Source organism: Ursus arctos, unplaced genomic scaffold (genome assembly GCF_023065955.2).
Source record: "Ursus arctos isolate Adak ecotype North America unplaced genomic scaffold, UrsArc2.0 scaffold_12, whole genome shotgun sequence".
Lineage (NCBI taxonomy): Eukaryota > Metazoa > Chordata > Mammalia > Carnivora > Ursidae > Ursus > Ursus arctos.
In genome coordinates, this window is record NW_026622786.1 from 56684694 (window position 1) to 56698799 (window position 14106).

Sequence of the window (14106 nt, forward strand, 5' to 3'; positions counted from 1 at the left end):
GAACATCAGAGTTCATGATCCCTTGGGACCGTCTTCTCACCCACACCCTTTCCTGCTCTGACCTCATCTGTTCCTGCTGTTTCATAAGCCATCTTAATGGTAGTATTGCCTAGTGATTTTTCTCAGTACATCTAGTTTTGTTCATTCTGTGTGCTTAATGTTAATGGACCCGTGTTCACAAATTAGTAAAGTGAATATCTTTCTTGAGGGATTTTGTGAGCTTTCCATGGTATAGTGTTTGCAGAATTTCTCTGTAAAGCTTGAAACACTAAATAATAGTGGCTAACTTTACTAAGAAAAATCTGTATTTCAGCAACTCCTTTAAGCATTGTTTTGCTTCTTTCAGAGAATCATCACAGCTTCCTGTTAGCAGAAACTGCTTTTGTCCCCGTTTTATAGATGGCGTAACTGGCGCTGAAAAGCAGTGTATTATTTGCAGCATTAATTTGGAGGAAAAGGAACCAACTTTGTCTGATTTAAGAAAAAGGAATTATTAGAGGAATCATCAGGTTGATTGGAAAATCAGGTTCAGAAGATACCAAAAACACTACCCAAGGTCAACCCCGGAAAATTGGTTCATAAAGGAAAACATCGCTTCTGCCAAAATAGAACCAGCAATTAGAGGACCCTAGAGACCAACAGCTGGAATGTTATTTTGCAGTGGTAACCTCCAGAGGAGAGGATTCTCCACGGCCCTGCTTCTTTGGGTGTTGAGCTAATGTAAAGCCCACGGTGGACGCTGCTGATGGGCGGGTTCAAAGGCTCAAGTCCTGTCTGCCGAGGAGACTATAAAAGTGAGCATTCAGCCCCTTGACCTTCTCTGGTAAGAATCATGCTCTGCTCCAACCAAGATTTATAAGGTAGAAAATATCCCAAACATGCAGGAGGAGTTTCGATAATAAGTAAATTAAAAGAATGGCAAGTGTCCATTGCAAGAATTTGCCCAAAGTCACAACGCTAAGATGTTGAGGGAGGGTTTGCTAAGACCCAGGGATGAACCACTCTGCTGTGCCGTCTTCTGCGCTAGAAATGGGAGCAAGCGGAGAGAACTATTTAGGCAGAAGCATGGAATCCTAAAATACAAGTGGTGACAGCCTCCTTAGAGGTGATCTTGACTGGAATTCCTTTTAGACTCCCCTCATCACTCCCTTGAGACGCATTGTCTTCATTAACCCAGGTTTGGGTAATGCCATTCCAGCAGACTGTGCTGCATAACTTTCACCACTGCTGCTGCTTCTTGGCATCGGACCTTCTGGTTTGGCATCTCTCTCTTAGATTTCTGAGTTTTGGCTTATGTTGTGTGTTTGGCTCCAGTGACTGTTTCCCGCTAGATAACATTTCATTTTTGTAAGTATATATGTTTTTTAAACAAACATATAGTGAACTCCTCTTATCTCTCAGGCTCTTTCATGTATATTATGTTGTTTATCCTAATTAACCCTTATAACAAATTTGCAATGGAGGCACTATTCCCGTGTTCCAGATAAAGACACTGAGGTTTAGAAAGATTAATTAATTTTCCCAAATTGCCACATCTTATAAATTTATAAATGGAAATCTGGGATTTAAAGCCAGTGTTGTCTGACATCTGAGGATGTCCTTAGTCCAACATGTCATCTCACTGTATTTTCTGGTTACTCTACCTCACTGACCACTGGTGACAGAACAGAATTATTTCACGCTCAGAGGGCTCCCCTTGACCCCCATTCCCTCCACCCAACACCTGACATCTTGCTTTTTTAAATCCTTTATGTTGTAAGACATTCTTAATATGTGAGTGGTGAATATCTATTTTTCATCTTCCTTTTGGATAGCAACAGGGGAAATGAGATTTTTCCAGAAGCTGTTTGAAGTAGAAAGTATAACTTTCAGATGTGTTAATGAGAACTTCAATCCATCCACCCTTATACCATTATTGATTAAGTTAATCAGAAAAGTATACATTGAACACCTACCATATTATAACATGTTTCATCTCTTTAGCGTTGTTTTTTAGTTCCACTTCTTTTTTCCCCCTCTATTTTTCTTTATTGAGATATAATTGACATAATATTATATTAGTCTCAGGTGTACAACATGATAATTTGATATCTGTATATTTTTGCAAAATGATTACCACAATAAATTCTAGCTAACATCCATCACCATATATAATTACAATTTTTTTCCTTGGGATGAGAATTTAATCTCTTAGCAATTCAGTTCTCTGTATTTATGGGTCTGTTTCTGGTTGGTTGGTTCATTTGTTTTGTTTTTTTGATTCCACATATAAATGAAACCACATGGTATTTGTCTTTCTCTTTTTGATTCACTTAATATAATACCTTCTAGGTCTTTCCATGTTGTTGCAAATAGCAAGATTTCATTCTTTTTTATGGCTGAGTAATATTCCATTGTGTGTTTGTATGTGTGTGTGTATCATATTCAAACTGCTGAAAACAAAGGAAAATAAGAAAATCTTGAAGTAGCCAGAGAAAATAGTCACATTACATATGGGGGAAAAAAAGAATTATAGCAGACAGCAAATTTCAGAAATCATGTATACTGGGAGATAATTGTGTGACATTCTTAAGTGCTGAGAACCCAAAGAGGACTTCTAATACCACCCATAGCTGAGTAACTGAGAATAGGTTTACTCTTTCACTGAAAACAATTAGGGAACTGGACAAAATATTTAAAATAATTTTTCATACATCAAGCAACAGGTACTGCAGAATAGTGATCTCTTAGAGAAGGAGAGAAAAATAAGGCAATTGTGCTGGCTATCTATTTGGAGGAAATTTCTGGACTGTAGTGCAGAAAGGAGAACCTCACACAGAGCATGGCATTTACACTGAGTTAAGGTTATAGGGCTAAAAGTTTGGAAAGATATAAGTGTCAGGAATTTTTTAGTCAAATTATGAGAACGGAAAGAGATGTACGGACAGAAAATCTCCAGAAATATGCGCAGGAGTACCCTTGAGTCCTTGGCTGAATTCTAATCTGTTCAGGTCTAAAGATTGAACAAAAACAAATGCCATTAAGAAGTAAACTAAATAAAAAGATGCTCAACGTCACTCATCATCAGGGCCATGCAGATCAAGACGTCACACCTGTCGGAATGACTAAAAGTCAACAACACAGGAAATAACAGATGTTGGCCTGGACGTGGAGAAAAAAGAACCCTCGTGCACTGTTGGTGGGAATGCAAACTGGTATAGCCGTTGTGAAAATCAGTATGGTTTTTCCTTTTGCAATTTACAGATACTGCGTTGGTTTTTTGTTTTGTTTTTTTACAAATTGAAGGTTTTTGATAACCCTGCATCAAGCCAGTCTATCACCACCATCTTTCCAGTGGCATTTGCTCACTTCATGTCTGTTTCATATTTTGGTAATTTTCACAATACTTCAAACTTTTATTATTATTATTATTATTATTATTATTATTATTATTCTATTTGTTATGGTGATCTGTCATCGGTGATCTTCGATGTTCCTGTTGTAATTGTTTTGGGGTGCCATGAATCACACCCACATAAGCATGAGGAAACGGATGATAGACAAAAGAAAGAACAAAATGAAACTTCAAGAGATAAAACATGTAGTATTTGAAATGAAAAATAAATAATAAATAGAATTAGCAGATTAGAAAATGCAGAATAAAAGGTCAATGAACTTAAAATATACCAATGAAACCACAGGGAGGAAAAGGATTTAACAAATACAGATAGACCACTGCCACTCACCAAGATGGAGTAATAAGGACTAGATTTACTCTCCCACCTGAAAGAACCAAAAAACAATCCCTCCCCCCAAACAAACAAACAAACAAAAAACACAGTGGTTATCAGGAAAGGGGAAAAAATAACGTAGGCCCTATGATCTCCCTATCTTGCTGCCATGAGAGAATTTCCAGGCCATAGTATAGCTAATGGGAATCTACATGGAGCCCATTGGACCCCTTGAATTGAGGTGCTACATCTGAGAGTCTGGGGACACCAAGGCAGACTCATAGGTCAAAGTCCTAGAGGGGAGTGAGCTTCACAGAGAGTGAACCAGAGATCTGTAGAAGCTCTCCATTGAGTATTCTATAGATAAATCAGCTCATACGTGTAGGGACTCTACCTGTGGATAAGGAAACAATGTCCTGAAATGATAGTGGGAACAGTCTCTGGCACCCATGCCAGACTGGAAATAGTGCCTGTTTCTACCAGTCAGACGAAAAAAAATCAGACCTCATGATTCACCAAGACTTGGGTTGAGCAATCAAAGAATTTGCGTTGTTGGTGGAGAGCAAATAGCTCCATCAGTAAATGCTCTGCTCTGATCTCACTCAATAAATATCCTAAAAACAAGCTCTAAAAGGACCAAACTATTTCTAATTTCCAGCATCTAAGAAGAAAACTCACAAATTTAATAGGGTACGGAAAATATCCAGCACAAAACAAGACAAATTCACAATATTTGTCATTAAAAGATACCAGGCATATGATAAAGAAGGAAAATACGACCCATAACGAGTCCAAGAAAATTAATCAATCAATAATGATTTAGAGCTAACAAAGATGCAGAACCAGCAGATAAACATATTAAAACCATTATAACTATATTCCATATGTTCAAGAAGAGACATGGAAGATATAAAAAGGCCCAAATCATACTTCTAGAGATGAAAACTGCAACGTCTGAGATGGAAAATTATTTAATGGGATTAATGAGTGATTAGACACTGCAGAAGAAAAAATCAGTAAACTTGAGTCACAGCAATAGAAACTATCAAAAGTGGAACATAGGAAGAAAAAATAATTAAAAAAAAATAAAACATCAAGACTGTGGAACAACTTCAAGTTGCCCAACATAGATATAATTGGATTTCCTTAAGACTAGGAAAGAGGAGGGACAGAGAAAATATTTGAAGAAATAATCACCCAAACTGTTCCAATTGGAAGAATATTATAAACCCATAGAATCAGGAAGATTAATGGATCTCAAGTGCAAAAAACATAAAGTTTTACCAAGGAATATCTCATTAAATAGTTCAAAGCCAGTGATAAAGAGGGGAAAAAAAGCAAATATATAGAAAGAGGTATAGAGAAATAAAGTGACAGGTGACACAACATATTTCTCATTAGAAACACTGTAAGTGAGAACACACTGGAAAACAATCTTTAAAATTTTGCAAGGTGTCAGTTCTCCTAAATGAAATAAGCCAGTCAGAGAAAGACAAATACCATGCGATTTCATCACATGATAATACCTGCACGATATATTTGAACTTGTTTTGCAGCTCAGTAAAAAATTAAAGCATATTAAATTATTATCGAAAAAAGTAAATATATTCAGGACTAAATTAAGATAAAATGTGTTGTTTGAGTGCTTAAAGAAGAATAATATAAATGCCCAAACTGTCAACGTTAGTTTTGTAATCATAAAATATGGGCCAGATTTTAGATGATCTTGAATGATGGATAGATTTATGAAGTTCTATGAAATATTTTTCGGGGGTAGGAGAAAACCGTGATCTAGGTAATATTAAATCATATGACATTGGTGAAAGTACATTTCATGGTTTTCTGTAGAAATGGTACCCATTGTTAATAGAAAAAATGACCAGTCTTGTGTCCCGTGAATGGGGGAGGTGAGACCAGTGTAGACACCTTTGCAATGTCACTGATGAAAGATATCAAATACTGGAACAAGGGTAGTGGTGGTGGGATTGAAGAGGACTGGATACATTTTGAACATGTTGTAGAGATAGAATGTTCTAGAATAAAGCTTCTTGTTTTTGGCTGCTGTACCACAGATAAGAGCCATTTATCTGGCAGACAGGAAGCTAAGTTTCTAGCTTCCCTTTCCTTAAGACTCCAAGTCTGTGCAGACAACCAAACCAGGGATGAGAAATTGGCTTTGTAGAAAAAGGCTTGAGATTGTTTTGTCTTTCTGACCGAGCCAGAGGGTTTGTCCAAACCTTGAAGTTTAGCTTAGAAAGTTGGGGCACCCGGGTGGCTGGGGCACCTGGGTGGCTCAGTCGTTAAGCGTCTGCCTTTGGCCCAGGGCATGATCCCAGTGTTCTGGGATCGAGCCCCACATCAGGCTCCATGCTCCGCTGGGAGCCTGCTTCTTCCTCTCCCACTACCCCTGCTTGTATTCCCTCTCTCGCTGGTTGTCTCTCTCTCTCTGTCAAATAAATAAATAAAATCTTTAAAAAAAAAAAAAGAAAGAAAGTTTAACAATCATGTGGAAGACGTTAAACTGGGTGTATGCGTGTATTTGAACAGTTGCTAGGGTTCGGGCGTCTCAGTTGCAAGTCTGATCTCAAGGACCTCACAGCTCAGTAGGGACAGCAAGCTCTAGCCTAAGATGATTTCAATACACTGTCCCATGTACCAAACCCATGGGCTGTGGGGCTACAGGTAAAGCTTCCCAGCTGGTGCTGGCAGGAAAATGAAAGAAAGCTTTTAAGACTATGTGCCTGAAAATGCTAAGCCGAGTTCTGCAGTGAAGAAAATGGGAAAGGATGCCTCATGGGAATTCTATTGGAAGGAGGCGTTAGTCCCTGGAAGACACTCGTAGAAACAGTTGTTTGGTACTGTGATTTTTTTAGCTTTTGCCCTTCCCCCCTTAAACTGGTAAAAACACTGGTATTTTCAGAGGTGTTCATAGATGTTGTATTTAAAAAAGGAACAAGCAAAACGCCACCTACACACAAGGATTGAGCAATTAAATATATTTTTAATTACAGATTTTCTTGGAGCATTTGATTTACTAGTGTGAATTGCTGTTATTCAAGATGAATGTAAATACAGTGTAGCATTTTCCAGACTTATCTGACCACAGAACACTTTTTTTTTTTTTTTTGGTAAAACCCCAATAAACATCTCAAATACGTGTTCTGGGAACAGTTTAGGAAACATTATTGTATCCTATATGTTTCTTAACTTTTCTTTTGGCATCTGTCAAGGTTATTGAAAAGATATGTTCCTATTCAACTTCTCCTGCTTCTCATTCAAGCTCTTTCTCAAATGACCAAAATCTCATGCTGAATTGGTTTCAGACTTCCGATAGGAGAAAACCTATCATTTCCCCCACAATATTGCAGCAATCGTACAACGCCTGGATCTGATTAGTCTGTCCAGTGCCACAGCCTCCTCAGGGCCAGGCCAGGGCCTCAGGGCATCCCAAGCAGACACCAAGATAGAGCTCAGTCTCCTCAGGGCCCAGCCAGCACCTGTACCTCCAAATCTCAGATGCCACCCACATAGCGCACTTGGCTTTGTTGGAAAGGGATCTGGGTAGCCCCCCCAGGCCCACTATAGAGCTTTGTTGGAAAGGGATCTGGGTAGCCAACACCACATGAAGGGCCTTGACATTTGTCCTCTTGCAGCTCAAAATCTTCCTCGAGGGGCTGAGCAAACTCGCAAGTGCCCATTAATGCCCATTTATTGCCTAATGACTAATTCTGAGGCTCTGTGTTACTTCCCATGAGATAGATGATTAGCGTCCTTAGCAGATAAACTAAAGATTAAAATTTGTCCAAGGTCTTAGGTGGCAAAACTGGCACCCAGACCAGGTGTAAATGACCCCAAAGCCTGTACTCTTCAATCCCCACCCTCCATTGTTGTTTGGTGGGAAATCCGCAAGACCAGCTGACGGTTAAGTCTTGGTTTTTCGAGAGGATCCTCTCCCCTCTCCCCACTTGAATGCCTCACAGCGTAGTTCAGAATGTCTTTATTTTTCTTTTCTTTTCCCTTTTTAGAAAAGGACAAGCTCCATGAAATCCCCTAGAGGATTCCTCACATCATCCCTGATCCAAATTCTAAGTGAAGAAGCCTTTTGAGGTTTGGTGAGTGTTTTCAGCACCACATTAAGATGTACCCTGTAAACTCTGTGTGTGGGATGGAGGTCCCCAGGCGCACATTCAGGACATCGATAAAGCACTCCGCTGCGGAAACCCCGTGAACAGTATCCCCTTACAATCCCTATATGCGACTTCTCAGATATTCCAAAATTTAACTAAAATACTTCCTTTATTGGATGGCTAGTAGCATTACACACTTGATGAAAACCATGTCTGCGCACTACTTTGCATGTTGTCATAACATAGTTTATTATTATTTCTGACGATAATAATAATTTCTCATGGTATGAATGAATACATTCTTTATGTTTTTCTAGTCAAAATCTCCTGCTGTTAATCAGTTCCCTCTGAGTATTTCACATCTAGTTTTGATCCCCATGCCATATCCCTAGGATTAAAAAAAAACACAAAACATGTAGTTTTAATTTGATCATGAAGGTTACTGTTTGAATGGATTTTTTAGACTTCAGTCATGCTGGTTATTTAAATTGACTCAGACAGTATAAACCAGGCTCCCTGACGTTCCAGAGCCTTCAAGGGTCACTGGCTTCTGGCAAGTGCCCCAAAGTCCTCTACTAGGCCTTGAGTCAAGCTCCAACACACCTGGTCTTCAGAATTATGTGCATGGTCATAGGATCTCAATAAAGAATATCCCAGCCTAAAGCCAGGGTACCTATGGCTGTGAACTGCTCTTGAGTAAACTTTCTCCCTGTCATTCTTTTTTGGAATCCTGTAGCCTTTTCATAGATCTTGGTCTTTTGCAATCATACAGGCTTCTGCTGGTTGAGTGACCTGTTTGTATCCGATATTTTGAATTTCTTTTATTCTCATGGTATACCTACCATGAGTTGAGTATCATCAACTCCCTTTTATAGATGATGAAACTGTGACTAGAACAAGTGGCTTACTCATTAGCTGACTCACTCATTAATATTAAATGATATAACTAAGGTTTAAACCTGCATTTATCATGTATATACAATATTTATTCTTAACATAAATTGAGCATTTACTATATCACTGTTCTGTTAGGTTGAATTGCATGAAATTGCTGATCTTTCACCTGAAAACAGTAATTTTATATGGTTTAACCTAACAGCTGTCTCATTTGATCTTAGCAATAGCTTTATGAAGCAACTGCTGTTAACGTCATTTTATGAGAGAGGACATGGAAGCTTAGCTAGGTTATGTAATACGCATAGGGTTAAACAGTCAATAAGTAGTGCGCTTTTTTTCTTTTTCTTTTTTTTCACCAGGCAAATTCTTCTTCACTATGAACTGGTGACTAGGAGGAAGTGATGTGACATTTTTATTGTCCCCGGTGGTGGCAATTTTGTTTGTTAGTTCGCTGACTTCATCCAGTGTATTGAGCACATGCTGTGTGTGAATCATATAGACCCAAGCTTCGAGGGAACAGTGAGGTGGGAAATGAAGCTGGCTATTCCAGATTTGGGTTGAAAAAAAGCCATCTGAGATAGATTTCCTTTAGTGCTTACGTAGGTAGATCTTGAAGACTTTTTCTAAAGGATTCAGAAATTGGTTATTATTGGAACAGTATGTAGCCTTTCAAAGTTTTTATGTCTAAAGTAACTATGCCCTTGGGATAGCGTGACTACCCTGTTTGGATAGTGTGAGGTTCTGGGGGATTTGTTGCCTAGTCATGTTTGCTGTTCCCTCCACCGGCAATGCCCAGTTCCTAATCACAAATCTTTTCAATCTTAGCTCAGTGGTCACATTCTTCAGAAGGCCAATTTTTTCCAGCTGTGAATGAATTATCCCTTATTTTGGTTCTCACTGCATTTTATTTCCGCTTTTCATCTGTCTTCTCTCTTAGGTTCCTCTGCTTACCCCTCCGTCTATTGTTTGCAATACACCTGTAAAGTTCTAGTCACGGTTATAGGCCCCGAGGATACCGAGATGCAGAGACATGGTTCCTCCTCCAAGACCAGTAGAGGGACAGGTAAGTAAACAGAATATTTCAATTAACTATCATTCTCTATTTTTATTCCAGCTTAACACATCTGAAAGTTGCATTCCTATCATAAGGGCTCATGATGGTTGTGATTCTGGTAGTTGGTGAGGACTGGTGGGAGGGAAAAGGGGGAAAAGAGAAGCAATGTGCTCCCTTCACCCCAGAATGAGATGGGGACACATGATGCAGGTCTCTTCAGTCCAGCCTCGTCGGGCGTGGGTTAGTGTGAGACGTGAGTACAGGCATTAGTGCCACGGAGAGGGACTATGTTCCCACTGCGTGTGGAGCATCCGTGAGGGTGGTATAGGGAAGACTTGTGGGAGCTGATGTGTGAATCAAATCATGACGATGAGTTCACTCGGTGAGTACAGGAGGGAAGGAGGTCAGGTAGAGGGCGGGGGTAGCACCTGAAAAGACCTGGCGGTAAAAGACGCGGGGTGTGTGTGTGTGTGAGTGTGTGTGTGTGTGTGTGTGTGTGTGTGTGTGAGTGTGTGTGTGCATGTAAGAAGTCTGGCATGGCTATGTCAGAGGGCAATGTGGACAAGAATTGAATGGTCAAGAGCAGTGTCCAGATAATGGCATTTTTTAAAAGTCACACCTAATGATTTGGAGAATGGGAACTATGTATGTACCTTATATCTGTCATTAGCCTGTGATCTCCTGAGGCAGAGATTTTAATGCTGTCCTATCCTAGTATGCCAGACACCTAGAACATTCTAGGTGCTTCAGAGTTGCATTATATTGTAGCTATAGCTTGGATATCATATCTTATCTTTCATTCTGGGCTGGCCAGCTTGTCAGGGCTGTGCATTCCAGGAGAACGTTGCTAGTTCCTGGGGGACACCGGGGACAGAGAGGCACTTGGCTGGAAGTGAGAGGGTCTGTTTGGAAGAAATAAAGGAGGCTTCAATCCATTATCACAAGGACACTTAAATACAGCATTCCTTCTCTGAATGGTATCTGTTCCTGTTTACTTTCTTCCTCGTAGCATCGAGCTGGGCTGCATTTGCTATTTAGGCATAATTACTATTTTATTATTATTTTTTTCACAGTTAAGTGGAGCATTTGAGCACAGCTGAATTGCTGGGAGCCTCGGTGGAAGAAATCTATTAGTGGTATGGCTTGAAACAATACACAAAAGGCCCCTGCGTGTGGTCTGCCCTCCACGCTTTCAACTTCCTTATGTGGAACAATAAATCTCCAAGTCAGCTAGAATGCAGAGACTCCCATCCAACGAGAGGAGAGCTGCATTTTTATCTTTTATTCATTGGCAGGAACATTAGCTGTAGGAGGTATTCAAATCACACTTTTATTTAAACAAACACAGCTGGATCGCAGCCTCTTAATATAGCAGTTCTCTAATGAAAAATAACAACATAGTATTTATCTCTTTTCTTTTGTGTGACTCTCAATTTGCTAAAATTAGGCAGACTTCAATCCCATACAAAATTGGCATGTTTTCATGACCAGAGCTCATCGCAACTAACTGCAAAATTATAATGGGGGTGTAATTATAGGAGGGCATGTGAAATACACATCCTTCTGCTGCTGTAAGCTATATGGGTTATACAATTATGTTGTAATAACATCATTTATCTTAAAGGAGTCAGACAGCTGACTTCATTTATTTAACTTGAGCACTCCAATTACGTGCTGTGTCAGTTTAACATAAATGTCTTGCCCAAAGAACACGGTGTAATAATAATGGTAATAGCAATAATAATAATAATAACACACATTTGTATAGGGCTCTACGGAGCACAAAGCATTTTTACAATTGTGATCTTGCTGGGACCTCCTCACTGCTCTGTAGGGCAAGCCTCCAGACCTGTGATTCCATGTGCCCCATTTTACTGGTGAGAAAAATGAGGTCCAGAGAGGTGAAGCGAAGTGGTCAAGATTGCACAGTTCGTAAGTGGTGAAATAAGAGCTGAAAACTCAGGTCTCCTGACTTGATGTTCGGGGATCATTCTTCTCCTTTCACAGTAGGACCAGGTTTTGGACGGTGTGACACGTTCATTCTCATCTCTTATCATGTTTTATCTCACGACCATTTTTTAAGGCACGTAGAACAGTCTGTGCTGGTGGGAATCACAGGGATTAATCCTGTGACTTTGGGCAAATTAAATGAAATTTTTAGATCCTAGATTCCTTCTCAGAAACAACAACAATAGTAACAAATAATCCCTCCTGAGCAGATGAGCAGAGTTGTTATGAGAATTAGTGAGAAAATCCTTGTGAAGTACATGGGTAGGTGCTCAGAAAACAGTGTTGTTCTCTTTCCCTGCAGGGCAAGAACAAATTCTTTCATTTTACAAGGGATGGAATTGCTATACGTTTCGCTTGACTGACTTGCCTAACTCACCAAGCTGGTAAGTGTCAGGGCAGTGACTGAAATTAACGTCCTCCTCTTTCCAATCTACCTATCATTATTTTTAATCATATTGAAATGTATTTAATGTCCTCTATGATCTTCCAGCTTTAATTTTTATTTATTTATTTATTTACAAAATTTACTTGCTTAAATACCCAAAGATGGAATAAAATACTTGTCCTTTATTTGAACAAAAATCTTAGGGTTCTTTGCTTGAGTGGGAGAAACCAAAAGGGTAGCAAGAGCAGGATTTGGAGTCGGAAAGCTGTGTTGAGCTTCTGGCAGCAGTGATGATTTCTCTCAGCCCGGGTGAGCTCATTGATAAATGTTATTTCATTCTGAGCTTCCTGAAGGAAACCTGAAGTTCAGTGAGAGAAAAAATACCTGTAAAGTAATGGGCTTCGTTTACCCCATACTGGGAACCTTAGCACATGATTTAACAAAGACTGTCTCATTTAACCGCAGAGGATGATGTCTTTCCTGTTTAACAGGCGAGGAAATGGAGATTAAAAGATTTACCAACGAATGATAAGATTTCTGTTTTGGTGAGTTCTACTTAGTGGTTTGGGGACTTCGTTTTCAAGTTTCCTGAATAAATAGTTAAATGGGAGTCAGTGTGTGGGGTCTGTTTGGATGCCTCCAATTTACAAAATACCAAGTTTTATAAGCTTTATCATGATTCCTAGAGGAACCATCTAAAGACAGGATTTCTATAACATCAGTGTTTCTAACTGAGCCAGGAAGGCTGGAGTTTCTTAACTTAGGAAGCCTTTGCTTAGTGAAGTCACTCCAAGTGTCTCACCTAATCCAGCCTCAGCCCAGGGGCCCAGGTATTTTGCAGGTGGGTAAATGGAGGCACAGAAAGGTGGAATGACTTAGCCAGGAAGGACTAGAACAAGATTTTATGTCTATGTCAATGCTTCTTCCCCCCCCTCATTCTTCCTCTCCCTACCTGTACTTATCCACTTATATACTTAATTTACTAAGATTTGAATTAAAAAAAAAAAAAAGCCCTATACTTTCTTGCTTTCCAGGAACTTGCAGTGTATCAGGGGGAACATCCAAGGGAGAAAGCATCACAGTGAGACTGCAGCAAGACCGATGCTGTGCCAGACGTGAGTGTTAGGTTGAATGTGGGCTCGAAGGTGGGAGGTAGCAATTCTGCTCCGAGGGTGGAGTCAGAGCAGCTTTACAGATGAAGAGTCCCTTGAGCAGAATTTTTTTTCCCAGATGTTTTTAATTATAAGTGATAGAAAACCTTTATAAGAGATTTAATCTCAGAGGACTTTCATTGTAGCGACACCAGGGTGTTCATAGTAATCAAGGATAGCAACATGGCCAGACCCAGGGAAAAATTGGGTCCTTTAATCTGAACATTAACGAGATGTCTCTTCACCTTTCAGCTCTGCCTCACTCTTGCTGCAGACTGGCAGTGTCTGTCTCTTGATGTCTTTCTTAGGAAGTACTGAAACTGACACTTAGAAAGTTTTACAGCTGATAGCTTCACTGGAAAGAAGCTGCTCCAGTGAACGGTACGCATGCCAAAATTCTGAGGCCAAAATTTCTGGGGAAGAAATGTGTTGGTTCACTTCCAGGCCAGTTAGATTGTGGTATGGGGCAGGGTTACTTAGAAATAGGCAGCTTCTATAGGAACTCTATTAGAGGAGTTGAAAGAGGCAGTTCCCGAAAGAGGGGAGGTAGGATCAGGTTACGATTCCATAGATTCCATAGGTGGCTCTCAAAGTATAGTCCATTGGTCTCAAAGTCCTCTTGTGGGGGGCCCATGAGGTCAAAACTATTTTCTTAATAATCCTAAAATACGATTTGGCTTTTTTTTTTTGTTTACTGTATTGACATTTGAGCTAATGTTACAAAAGCAGTCATAGGTGAAACTGTTGGCACCTTAGCATGAATCAAAACAGT

General features: G+C 39.7%; 1 long non-coding RNA gene across 1 annotated transcript; it reads left to right on the plus strand.

The window, feature by feature from the left end:
• The first annotated feature begins 358 nt into the window (after positions 1–358).
• Positions 359–13831, plus strand: LOC123000994 (uncharacterized). Its single transcript, XR_008958826.1, has 8 exons — positions 359–823; positions 7736–7822; positions 9672–9797; positions 10862–10924; positions 12100–12181; positions 12675–12728; positions 13218–13298; positions 13587–13831. It is a non-coding gene; the product is annotated as an uncharacterized LOC123000994 (long non-coding RNA).
• The last annotated feature ends 275 nt before the right edge of the window (positions 13832–14106 follow it).